The following is a 13,856-nucleotide window of genomic DNA, read 5'->3' on the forward strand; positions in this document are numbered from 1 at the left end:
TCTAGGGGAATCAGGAGGAGTGTTGTAGTCAGTCAGCCAGGTCTGCTCTAGGGGAATCAGGAGGAGTGTTGTAGTCAGCCAGATCTGCTGCAGTGCATCAATCCAGTCTGCTCTAGGGGAATCAGGAGGAGTGTTGTAGTCAGTCAGCCAGATCTGCTCTAGGGGAATCAGGAGGAGTGTTGTAGTCAGTCAGCCAGGTCTGCTCTAGGGGAATCAGGAGGAGTGTTGTAGTCAGTCAGCCAGGTCTGCTCTAGGGGAATCAGGAGGAGTGTTGTAGTCAGTCAGCCAGATCTGCTCTAGGGGAATCAGGAGGAGTGTTGTAGTCAGTCAGCCAGATCTGCTCTAGGGGAATCAGGAGGAGTGTTGTAGTCAGTCAGCCAGATCTGCTCTAGGGGAATCAGGAGGAGTGTTGTAGTCGGTCAGTAATGACAGTTGACTCCCTCCATTTAAAAGGCTGTGTTTGTCTTCACACACACACACACACACACTAGGGTGCTGTGTTTGTCTTCCACACACACACACACACACACACACACACACTAGGGTGCTGTGTTTGTCTTCCACACACACACACACACACACACTAGGGTGCTGTGTTTGTCTTCCACACACACACACACACTAGGGTGCTGTGTTTGTCTTCCACACACACACACACACACTAGGGTGCTGTGTTTGTCTTCCACACACACACTAGGGTGCTGTGTTTGTCTTCCACACACACACACACACACACACACACTAGGGTGCTGTGTTTGTCTTCCACACACACACATACACACACACTAGGGTGCTGTGTTTGTCTTCCACACACACACACACACACACACACTAGGGTGCTGTGTTTGTCTTCCACACACACACACACACACACACACTAGGGTGCTGTGTTTGGAGTCTGACCCGTTCGTTCCCTCCTCTCTACACCATTCACTTTAACACCATCCTGCAGGCAGCTTGAGGGGTGATGAGAGAGAAAAGGTCCAGTTCCCAGGACCACAAATACAAATTCCATATAGACACCGTTGCCCTTGAGCAGTGGTTCCCAAACGTTTTATTGTCCCGTACCCCTTCAAACATTCAACCTCCAGCTGTACCCCCTCTAGCACCAGGGTCAGCTGTACCCCCTCTAGCACCAGGGTCAGCACACTCTCAAATTATGTTTTTTTGCCACCATTGTAAGCCTGCCACACACAAACTATACGATACATTTATTAAACATAAGAATGAGTGTGAGTTTTTGTCACAACCCGGCTCGTGGGAAGTGACAAAGAGCTCTTATGGGACCAGGGCACAAATAAGTTTTTGTCTTATCCAGAGCACAACACTTATGACATCAGTGGAACAGCCACTTTACAATAGTGCATCTAGGTCTTTTAAGGGGGGAGGGAGAAAGGATTACTTTATCCTATGAGACCAGGGCACAAATAATTGATAATCATCATCATCAATTATTTTGCTCTTTATTTAACCATCTTACATATAAAACCTTATTTGTTCTTCAAAATTGTGAATAACTCACCACAGGTTAATGAGAAAGGTGTGCTTGAAAGGATGCACTTTAACTCTGCAATGTTGGGTTGTATTGGAGAGAGTCTCAGTCTTCAATCATTTTCCACACACAGTCTGTGCCTGTATTTAGTTTTCATGCTAGTGAGGGCCGAGAATCCACTCTCACATAGGTACGTGGTTGCAAAGGGCATCGGTGTCTTAACAGTGTGATTTGGATATTCAGGATACTCTGAGTGCAGCCCAATCCAGAAATCTGGCAGTGGCTTCTGATTAAATTCATTTTCACAGAACTGCTTGTTGCAATTTCGATGAGGCTCTCTTGTTCAGATATGGTAAGTGGACTGGAGGCAGGGCATGAAAGGGATAACGAATCCAGTGGTTTGTATCATCCGTTTCGGGAAAGTACCTGCGTAATTGCACACCCAACTCAATCTGGTGCTTCCCTATATCACATTTGACATTGTCTGTAGCTTGAGTTAATTTGCACAGAATAAATCATACAATGATGGAAAGACCTGTGTGTTGTCCTTGTTAATGCAGACAGAGAAGAGCTCCAACTTCTTCATCATAGCTTCAGGAGAGTCCCTGTAATCCTAGATTCAGATCATTTAGCCTAGAAAAAACATCCCCCAGATAGGCCAGTGTTTTGAGAAACTCATCATCATGCAAGTGGTCAGACAAGTGAAAACTATGTCAGTAAAGAAAACTTTAAGCTCGTCTCTCAATTTTAAAAAAACTTGTCAATACTTTGCCCCTTGATAACCAGCACACTTCTGTATGTTGTAAAAGCGTTACATGGTCACTAGAGGTTGACCGATAAATCGGAATGGACGATTAATTAAGGCCGTTTTCATAACAATCGGAAATTGGTATTTTTGGACACCGATTTTTTTTTTTACACCTTATTTTCAATGACGGCCGGTGGGTTAACTGCCTGTTCAGGGGCAGAACCACAGATTAGTACCATGTCAGCTCGGGGAATCAATCTTGCAACCTTACAGTTAACTAGTCCAACGCTCTAACCACCCGCCTCTCATTGCACTCCACGAGGAGACTGCCTGTTACACGAATGCTGTAAGCCAAGGTAAGTTGCTAGCTAGCATTGAATTTATCTTATAAAAAACAATCAATCAATCAATCATAATCACTAGTTAACTGCACGTGGTTGATGATATTACTAGTTTATCTAGTGTGTCTTGCGTTGCATATAATCGATGCGGTGAGTATCATTGCTCCAATGTGTACCTAACCATAAACATCAATGCCTTTCTTAAAATCAATACACAGAAGTATATATTTTTAAACCTGCATATTTAGCTAAAAGAAATCCAGGTTAGCAGGCAATATTAACCAGGTGAAATTGTGTCACTTCTCTTGCGTTCATTGCACGCAGAGTCAGTGTATATGCAAAAGTTTGGGCCTCCTAATTTGCCAACATTTTACTTAATTATGACATAACATTGAAGGTTGTGCAATGTAACAGCAACATTTAGACTTAGGGTTGCCACTACAGAACGGTTCCATATTTCACTGAAAGAATAAACGTCTTGTTTTCGAGATGATAGTTTCCGGATTCGACCATATTCATGACCCAAGGCTCGCATTTCTGTGTGTTATTATGTTATAACTACGTCTATGATTTGATAGAGCAGTCTGAATGAGCGATGGTAGGCAGCAGCAGGCTCGTAATCATTCATTCAAACAGCACTTTCTTGTGTTTTGCCAGCAGCTCTGCTGTTTATGACTTCAAGCCTATCAACTCCCGAGATTAGGCTGGTGTAACGATGTGAAATGGCTAGCTAGTTAGCGGGGTGCGCGCTAATAGCGTTTCAAACGTCACTCCCTCTGAGACTTGGAGTAGTTGTTCCCCTTGCTCTGCAAGGGCTGCGGCTTTTGTGGCGCAATGGGTAACGCTGCTTCGAGGGTTCCTGGTTCGAGCCCAGGTAGGAGCAATACTGTTACACTGGCAATACTAAAGTGCCTATAAGAACATCCAATAGTCAAAGGTTAATGAAATACAAATGGTATAGAGAGAAATAGTCCTATAATTCCTATAATAACTACAACCTAAAACTTCTTACCTGGCAATATTGAAGACTCATGTTAAAAGGAACCACCAGCTTTCATATGTTCTCATGTTCTGAGCAAGGAACTTAAACGTTAGCTTTCATACATGGCACATATTGCACTTTTACTTTCTTCTCCAACACTTTGTTTTTGCATTATTTGAACCAAATTGAACATGTTTCATTATTTATTTGAGGCTAAATTTATTTTATTGATGTATTATATATTATATGTATTATTATAAGTTAAAATAAGTGTTCATTCAGGTTTGTTGTAATTGTCATTATTACAAATAAAACCAAAAAAATCAGCTGATTAATTGGTATCTAATTTTTTTGGTCCTCCAATAATCGGTATCGGTATTGGCGTTGAAAAATCATAATCGGTCGACCTCTAATGGTCACTGTCCATATCAATGCATACTGCAGAAAATAAACGAGAGTTCAGGGGCCTTTCTTTAACAAAGTGAACCATTTTCACTGTAGTGTCCAAAACGTCTTTCAAGCTGTCAGGCATTCCCTTGGTAGCAAGAGCCTCTCGTGGATGCTGCAGTGTGCCCAGGTGGCGTTGGGAGCAACTGCTTACACGCATTACCACTCCACTATGTCTCCCTGTCATGGCTTTTGCGCCATCAGTACAGATACCAACATGAGCAGCAGCCATGTTTGGCTACATACGTACCGTTAGTGGAATCCCCATGAGAGAGTAACGGTTCATGTGATTGCATGTTAATTATTTGACAAGGCTACCTGTATTTGACATTGTGTTGTTATTTCGCTGAACACTAGATGGTTTAATTTTATTATTGGCAGTGAAACCAGGTTACTCAGGCGAGAGAAAAACCTCACCCAGATGTATATCCCCGTTGGAAAATATTAATGTACTGTTTGGAAATGTGAAGAAATAAAAATAATAGAATGTGAATCAAAAATAAATAAATGTGAATCACATTTTTATTTGGCATACCCCCGACGGCATTGCGAGGACCCCTGGGGTTTGGGAATACCTGCCCTAGAGCACACACAACTATAGACCCCTCAGCCTGAACGTCAGCTCCACAGGTAACTTCCACAAAGCTGTGAACGATCTATGCCATCAAAAGGAACATAAAATTCGACAGACCAATTAGGATCTGGCAAAAAATATTTGATTCAGTTATAGAACCCATTGCCCTTTTTGGTTGTGAGGTCTGGGGTCCGCTCATCAACCAAGAATTCACAAAATGGGACAAACACCAAATTGAGACTCTGCATATAGAATTCTGCAAAAATATCCTCCGTGTACAACGTAAAACACCAAATAATGCATGCAGAGCAGAATTAGGCCGAATTAGGCCTAATTATCAAAATCCAGAAAAGAGCCATTAAATTCCACAACCACCTAAAAGAACCTCTTGGTTTTTGAGATATTTTCATCATTGCAGCATCAAGAGTTTTGTCCTTGTAGCCTCGCATTTTGAATTTCTGTCATTTTTATTTGAGCTTTGCTGTCAAAATCTGTCTGGTGGCCACAGATTCATTTACCCACACAGCTGGCTATATAGTAGACCATTCTTGAGGGGAAGGGGATGCATACTATCAACGTAGCAGGGTATTGCGGTGTGTGGGCTTTGTGTTTAAGTCTGTGTGTAATGCATCATTCTCTTTGATGATCCATAAGTTTATTATTTTTCTCTCAGCAGTCTGCATGGTGAATTTGAGGTATTCAGAGCTCTCGTTTAGTAAAGTTTGGAATTAATTTAGTTCCTGCTGACTTCCTTCCCAGAGCACAAAAACATCATCTGTGTATCTCTTCCATAGGAGGATTTTAGAAAGTTGGGGGTGGGTCTCTGTTTTGTAAAGGAGTGCTTCCTCAAATTGTCCCACATACAGGTTTGCATAGTTGGGGAAAAAGGGGGAGGCCATGGCTTCCCCTCTGAATTTGAAGGAAAACGTCTGACTCAAAGACAAAGTAGTTATTGAATAATACCAGTTCAGTAAATTGTAAAATGCAATCATTGGATGGAGCAAGGGTAGTCTGTCTGCTGAAGGAAATGCTGCAGCGCCTGCAAGCCTCCAGTGTGTGGGATGTTAGTTTACAAGCTAACCATATGTCTGCTACAGTGGGAAAAGATAGAGCCATGACAAAACAAGGAAATAAAACTGCTGAAAGCCGATAAGGCTTCCTATTTAAAAATAAGATTGAGAACAAGCTATGAAAGGTTGCTGGATCGAATCCCCGAGCTGACAAGGTAAAAATCTGTCGTTCTTCCCCTGAACAAGGCAGTTAACCCACTGTTCCTTGGTAGGCCGTCATTGTAGATAAGAATTTGTTCTTAACTGACTTGCCTAGTTAAATAAAGATTTTTAAAAAGAAGGAAGGAAGGAAGGAAGGAAGGAAAAATACTGGATTATGGTGCAGGTACAGCCATCCAGCGAAAAAATAAATATTACGATATTGTCCAAATGATACGTTATGATATATTGTCAAAAATAATATCCCGATATGTGACTATCGATTTTTTTCTTCTTCTCCCCAGCAAAAAGTAGTGCACTATGTAGGGAATAGGGTGTCATTTGGGACAGAGCCTCTGTTGACTAGCCACCGTCATATTCATATGAACACGTCTAAAGAAAACCTTTATTGACCATTCATTCTCTAATGCAAACAAAACAGTGGCCTTTCATAGTCACATCCATATTACAAGAGGAATTGATAGAACCATTTATTTTGATCAGTGAGGGGGAATATACAATCACTGTACCATATAATTGCTCACTTCTCTCAGTTTCTGGCTTAGTTTCCTAGGTCATGACTACGTCCATGTCATTTGAAGCCCTGGCGCTAAACATGAAAACATTTTCAAAAACAACTGAATTGACTTATTTCCATTTGAAGTCTTACATCATGAATCCCTTATTCATTCACTGCTGTTTTCTCAGATCATCTCTATATCATCTCCTCCTCTGTGCTTTCTGCTGAGACAGGTTTAGTCAGGAATAGTGAGCATTATGATTAACTGATGAGCTTAGCTGCTCCTGGCTCCTCACTGATAGCAGGACCTCTGTCTGCCTGTCTGTCTGTCTGCCAGTCGGTCAGTGGAGGCTGCTGATGGGAGGACAGCTCGTAATAATGGCCAGAACGGAGTAAATGGAATGGCATCAAACACATCCATATGTTTGATGTATTTGATACCATTCCACTCATTCCTCTCCTCTCCAGCCATTACCACGAGCCTGTCCTCCCCAATTAAGGTGCCACCAACCTCCTGTGCTGTCTGTCTGTCTCTATCTGTCTGTCTTTTCATCTGTCTAATAATGTAGCCAGCCCTTCAGTATCCCACCCTAATAAGCCAGTGAAATTCTGATGTGGTATCTAGTAGAGGTCGACCGATCGACCGATTTCAATGCCGATACCGATCATCGGAGGACCAAAAAAGCCCATACCAATTAATCGGCCGATTTAAAAATATATATTTATTTGTAATAATGACAATTACAACAATACTGAATGAACACTTATTTTAACTTAATACATCAATAAAATCAATTTTGCCTCAAATAAATAATGAAACATGTTGAATTTGGTTTAAATAATGCAAAAACAAAGTGTTGGAGAAGAAAGTAAAAGTGCAATATGTGCTATGTAAAAAATATAACGTTTAAGTTCCTTGCTCGGAACATGGGAACATATGAAAGTGGTTGGTTCCTTTTAACATGAGTTCAATATTCCCAGGTAAGAAGTTTTAGGTTGTAGTTATTATAGGAATTATAGGACTATTTCTCTCTATACCATTTGCATTTCATTAACCTTTGACTATTGGATGTTCTTATAGGCACTTTACTATGGCCAGTGTAACAGTATAGCTTCCGTCCCACTCCTCGCTCCTCCCTGGGCTCGAACCAGGAACACATCGACAACAGCCACCCTTGAAGCAGCGTTACCCATGCAAAGCAAGGGAAACAACCACTCCAAGGCTCAGAGCGAGTGACGCTTGAAACGCTATTAGTGCACGCTAACTAGCTAGCCATTTCACTTCGGTTACACCAGCCTCATCTCGGGAGTTGATAGGCTTGAAGTCATAAACAGCGCAATGCTTGACGCACAACGAAGAGCTGCTGGCAAAACGCCCGAAAGTGCTGTTTGAATGAATGTTTACGCGCCTGCTTCTGCCTACCACCGCTCAGTCAGATACTTAGATGCTTGTATGCTTGTATGCTCAGTCAGATTATATGCAACGCAGGACACGCTAGATAATATCTAGTAATATCATCAACCATGTGTAGTTAACTAGTGATTATGATTGATTGATAGTTTTTTATAAGATAAGTTTAACTAGCTAGCAACTTACCTTGCCTTACTGCATTCGTGTAACAGGCAGTCTCCTTGTGGAGTGCAACGAGAGAGAGGCAGGCCGTTATTGCGTTGGACTAGTTAACTGTAAGGTTGCAAGAATGGTTCCCCCGAGCTGACAAGGTGAAAATCTGTTGTTCTGCCCCTGAACGAGGCAGTTAACCCACTGATCCTAGGCCATCATTGAAAATAAAAGAATGTGTTCTTAACTGACTTGCCTAGTTAAATAAAGATTAAATAAAGGTGTAAAAAAAAATACAGTCCAAAAATACAGATTTCCAATTGTTATGAAAACTTGAAATCGGACGTAATTAATCGGCCATTCCGATTAATTGGTCGACCTCTAGTATCTAGGATCTTTAGGATCTTATCAAAGTCCTGCCATCATCTGCTGTCCGTCTGAACGTGCCTCGGACTTTAATGACCGCAGGAGGATGTCATCTGAGTGCCAAAGACCACCATATTCCCCTTTTTAGTGCTCTACATTTGACTTGGGCCCATTGGGCTCTGGTGAGAAGTAGTGCACTATGTAGGGAATATGTTGTCATTTGGGATGTAGGCGTGATCTCCACTGGAGGACAAGGTTAGGTGGTGACTGACTGCAGACAGGCAGACAGGGAGCACTGTGCTGAATCAAAAACTCTGTGTGTGGACAAAATAGCCCAGACTGCTTAATGCTTATTAAATTAGGACTAATCAATTGTAAAGTCATCAGAAACAGAAGCACATCCTCCTCCCTGTGTCAAGATTGGGTGCGTTCCATCCAGGATTAATCCTCTTTCTTTCTTCCTTTCTACCACTTTCACCACCATCTCTCCAAATCAATTCATGAGTCACCAGCCTGCTACCATCATGCTGGCCTTTAAGAAATGTCCAGTACCATCAATGTATAATGTTACCACTTGAGATGACAGTCACCGTTACATCACCTGAAACCACAAAGGTTCTGTGCAAGCAGGCCAAGACCCCAGTGCCTTTGGCAGTGCAGTCTAACAGCCTCTGGGCTGTGCTGAAAAGATGACCTCTAGGGGGCTGTATCTGCACAGGTGCTGCTGGCTACTGGCTTCTGGCTGGCCTCCACAGTCAGCTCATGTAAATACCCTGAGTAATGCCATCCTAACATACTTCTCTCTCTCTCTGTTTCCCTTGCAGATATTTCCAGGATATCATCATACTACGCTGGTATGTACCGGGGGATTTTGCCCTGGCAGTAAAGATTCTGTCATTTAAAGTTATTAGTGCTATGTGTATTTTACCCTGGCAGTAAAGATTCTGTCATTTAAAGTTATTAGTGCTATGTGTATTTTACCCTGGCAGTAAAGATTCTGTCATTTAAAGTTATTAGTGCTATGTGTATTTTACCCTGGCAGTAAAGATTCTGTCATTTAAAGTTATTAGTGATATGTGTATTTTACCCTGGCAGTAAAGATTCTGTCATTTAAAGTTATTAGTGCTATGTGTATTTTACCCTGGCAGTAAAGATTCTGTCATTTAAAGTTATTTTACCCTGCTATGTGTTTAAAGTTTTACCCTGGCAGTAAAGATTCTGTCATTTAAAGTTATTAGTGCTATGTGTATTTTACCCTGGCAGTAAAGATTCTGTCATTTAAAGTTATTAGTGCTATGTGTAAGTTACCCTGGTTGAAGATTCTGTCATTTAAAGTTATTAGTGTAGTTATTTTACCCTGGCAGTAAAGATTCTGGATTAGTGCTAATTTTACTGCAGTAAAGATTCTGTCATTTAAAGTTATTAGTGATATGTGCATTTTACCCTGGCAGTAAAGATTCTGTATTTAAAGTTATTAGTGCTATGTGTTGTTCCCTAGTAAAGATTCTGTCATTTAAAGCTATTCTATGTGTTCCCTATAAGTGCATGGTTTCTGCTATGTGTGAAGTGCATGTTGTTCCCTATACAAACTGCACCTATTGCTACATGTTGTTCCCTATACAGCCAGATATTCTACATGTTGTTCCCTATACAGTACATACAGCTATTCTACATGTTGTTCCCTATACAATACATACAGCTATTCTACATGTTGTTCCCTATACAGTACATACAGCTATTCTACATGTTGTTCCCTATACAATACATACAGCTATTCTACATGTTGTTCCCTATACAGTACATACAGCTATTCTTCCCTATACTATATTCTACATGTTGTTCCCTATACAGTACATACAGCTATTCTACATGTTGTTCCCTATACAGTACATACAGCTATTCTACATGTTGTTCCCTATACAGCTATTCCACATGTTGTTCCCTATACAGCTATTCCACATGTTGTTCCCTATACAGTACATACAGCTATTCTACATGTTGTTCCCTATACAGTACATACAGCTATTCTACATGTTGTTCCCTATACAGTACATACAGCTATTCCACATGTTGTTCCCTATACAGTACATACAGCTATTCTACATGTTGTTCCCTATACAGTACATACAGCTATTCTACATGTTGTTCCCTATACAATACATACAGCTATTCTACATGTTGTTCCCTATACAGTACATACAGCTATTCTACATGTTGTTCCCTATACAGTACATACAGCTATTCTACATGTTGTTCCCTATACAGTACATACAGCTATTCTACATGTTGTTCCCTATACAGTACATACAGCTATGTGACTCTGTTAGCTTCCTGGAGGGGGCCCATGGCTGAAGCTAAAGGCATGATGGGGCTGTCTTCATCTCCTGCAATCTCCTGCAATCAGCATTTCTCTCTGATTCTTCATCAATATTTAATTGTTTGAACAACATGTACTGGAGAAAATGATCTATTGGAAAATATCAGTATTAGTTGCAGTAAACATCTCTGCAAAGGAATGAAGGAATGAAAATCTCTTCCAGTTTGATAGCTATTTAATTTCTCCCCAGACTTACAGTTTTGACTTAAATCGGCTTGAAAATCTATGGCAAGACCTCAACATGGCTGGCTAGCACAGCCTGTTCTCATAGTTTCACTTCGGAATTGCCGTAATTGGATGAACGTAAATTTTTGACCCATTCGTTCTGTGTGTTTACAGAGTAATTCTGTGTGTTTACAGGGTAATTCTGTGTGTTTACAGGGTAATTCTGTGTGTTTACAGGGTAATTCTGTGTGTTTACAGGGTTAATTCTGTGTGTTTACAGGGTTAATTCTGTGTGTTTACAGGGTTAATTATGTGTGTTTACAGGGTAATTCTGTGTGTTTACAGGGTAATTATGTGTGTTTACAGGGTTAATTCTGTGTGTTTACAGGGTTAATTCTGTGTGTTTACAGGGTTAATTATGTGTGTTTACAGGGTAATTCTGTGTGTTTACAGGGTAATTCTGTGTGTTTACAGGGTTAATTCTGTGTTGTTACAGAGTTATTTTCGCGTGTTTACAGGGTTTAAACAGAAACAACTCAAAGGGTAAATGTGCCTTTTTCATTCAGTATCATCAAGTACTCTCCCTGCTTGTGAGTTCGTTGTGAACTGCCGTGGCGCAGGGGTCTAAGCAGTGTGCTCTGGCTCAGAGCCTTGTGAGTTCGTTGTGAACTGCCGTGGCGCAGGGGTCTAAGCAGTGTGCTCTGGCTCAGGGCCTTGTGAGTTCGTTGTGAACTGCCGTGGTGCAGGGGTCTAAGCAGTGTGCTCTGGCTCAGGGCCTTGTGAGTTCGTTGTGAACTGCTGTGGTGCAGGGGTCTAAGCAGTGTGCTCTGGCTCAGGGCCTTGTGAGTTCGTTGTGAACTGCCGTGGCGCAGGGGTCTAAGCAGTGTGCTCTGGCTCAGATCCTTGTGAGTTCATTGTGAACTGCCGTGGCGCAGGGGTCTAAGCAGTGTGCTCTGGCTCAGGGCCTTGTGAGTTCGTTGTGAACTGCCGTGGTGCAGGGGTCTAAGCAGTGTGCTCTGGCTCAGGGCCTTGTGAGTTCGTTGTGAACTGCCGTGGTGCAGGGGTCTAAGCAGTGTGCTCTGGCTCAGAGCCTTGTGAGTTCGTTGTGAACTGCCGTGGCGCAGGGGTCTAAGCAGTGTGCTCTGGCTCAGGGCCTTGTGAGTTCGTTGTGAACTGCCGTGGCGCAGGGGTCTAAGCAGTGTGCTCTGGCTCAGGGCCTTGTGAGTTCGTTGTGAACTGCCGTGGCGCAGGGGTCTAAGCAGTGTGCTCTGGCTCAGATCCTTGTGAGTTCATTGTGAACTGCCGTGGCGCAGGGGTCTAAGCAGTGTGCTCTGGCTCAGGGCCTTGTGAGTTCGTTGTGAACTGCCGTGGTGCAGGGGTCTAAGCAGTGTGCTCTGGCTCAGGGCCTTGTGAGTTCGTTGTGAACTGCCGTGGCGCAGGGGTCTAAGCAGTGTGCTCTGGCTCAGATCCTTGTGAGTTCGTTGTGAACTGCCGTGGCGCAGGGGTCTAAGCAGTGTGCTCTGGCTCAGGGCCTTGTGAGTTCGTTGTGAACTGCCGTGGTGCAGGGGTCTAAGCAGTGTGCTCTGGCTCAGGGCCTTGTGAGTTCGTTGTGAACTGCCGTGGCGCAGGGGTCTAAGCAGTGTGCTCTGGCTCAGAGCCTTGTGAGTTCGTTGTGAACTGCCGTGGCGCAGGGGTCTAAGCAGTGTGCTCTGGCTCATGGCCTTGTGAGTTCGTTGTGAACTGCCGTGGCGCAGGGGTCTAAGCAGTGTGCTCTGGCTCAGGGCCTTGTGAGTTCGTTGTGAACTGCCGTGGCGCAGGGGTCTAAGCAGTGTGCTCTGGCTCAGGGCCTTGTGAGTTCGTTGTGCCATTGTGTTATTTCTAATTGTTATTTATTTATTTATGTAGCTCCAACAAAGGCACATATCCACATCCTCAGGACCTTTTCACATGTCCCAAATCGAAGGCTCTTTCTTGTGACCAGCCTGGTCCAGCGATGATCAACAACCAACTTGACAGAGCTTGAAGAATATTAACAATAATAATGTAATGTGTAAATATTGTACAGTCCAGGTGTGCAAAGCTCTTAGAGGATTACCCAGGAAAACTCACAGCTGTAATCGCTGCCAAAGGTGAATCTGGTCGATATTGACTCAAGGGTGTGAATAGGATTTTCACTTTGTCATTATGGAGTATTGTGTGTAGATGGGTGAGAGGAAATCGATTGAATCCATTTTGAATTCAGGCTGCGACACAACAAAATGTTGAATAAGTGAAGGGGTATGAATACTTTCTGAAGGCACTGTATGTATGTATGGAGCTGGAGCCCATTATTTTAGACATAATGGGGTTTCTAACCTGATACCTAGGGCTCGGAGGCAGCCATGTTCCCTGTGCGAGTGTGTTGCGACAGACTATCAGCTGAAACATCTCTAAATTCTCTCTGTACTCACAGGGTTAGGACAGAGCTGGCTGTGAGGACAGACAGGTTAAGTGGTTAGTTGTGTACAGTTAAATAACATCCAGCTGATTGCTTGTGTTGATCCATAGTCAGTCAGCAGTATTGGAGAGTCGTGGCCTGGCCAAGACTGGATAACTGCACCAAAAGCCGGTATCATCTGACAGACTGACGTCCTCTTGAATGAGGTGCAGTATAAACAGAGTATGAATCATCTGGCATTAGTTATACAGTACATACCAACACTTTTACCAGGGTTTAGATTAGAGGTCCACCGCTTAGGATTTTTCAATGCCGATACCGATTATTGGAGGACCCCAAAAAAAAATCCAATACCGATTAATCGGCCGATTTTTAAAAATGTATTATTTGTTTGTAATAATGACATTTACAACAATACTGAATGAACACTTATTTTAACTTAATATAATACATCAATAAAATCAATTTAGCCTCAAATAAATAATGAAACATGTTCAATTTGGTTTAAATAATGCAAAAAGTGCAATTTGTGCCATGTAAGAAAGCTAACGTTTAAGTTCCTTGCTCAGAACATGAGAACATATGAAAGCTGGTGGTTCCTTTTAACATGAGTCTTCAATATTGCCAGGTAAGAAGTT

This window comes from Oncorhynchus nerka, linkage group LG14, assembly GCF_034236695.1.
Source record: "Oncorhynchus nerka isolate Pitt River linkage group LG14, Oner_Uvic_2.0, whole genome shotgun sequence".
Lineage (NCBI taxonomy): Eukaryota > Metazoa > Chordata > Actinopteri > Salmoniformes > Salmonidae > Oncorhynchus > Oncorhynchus nerka.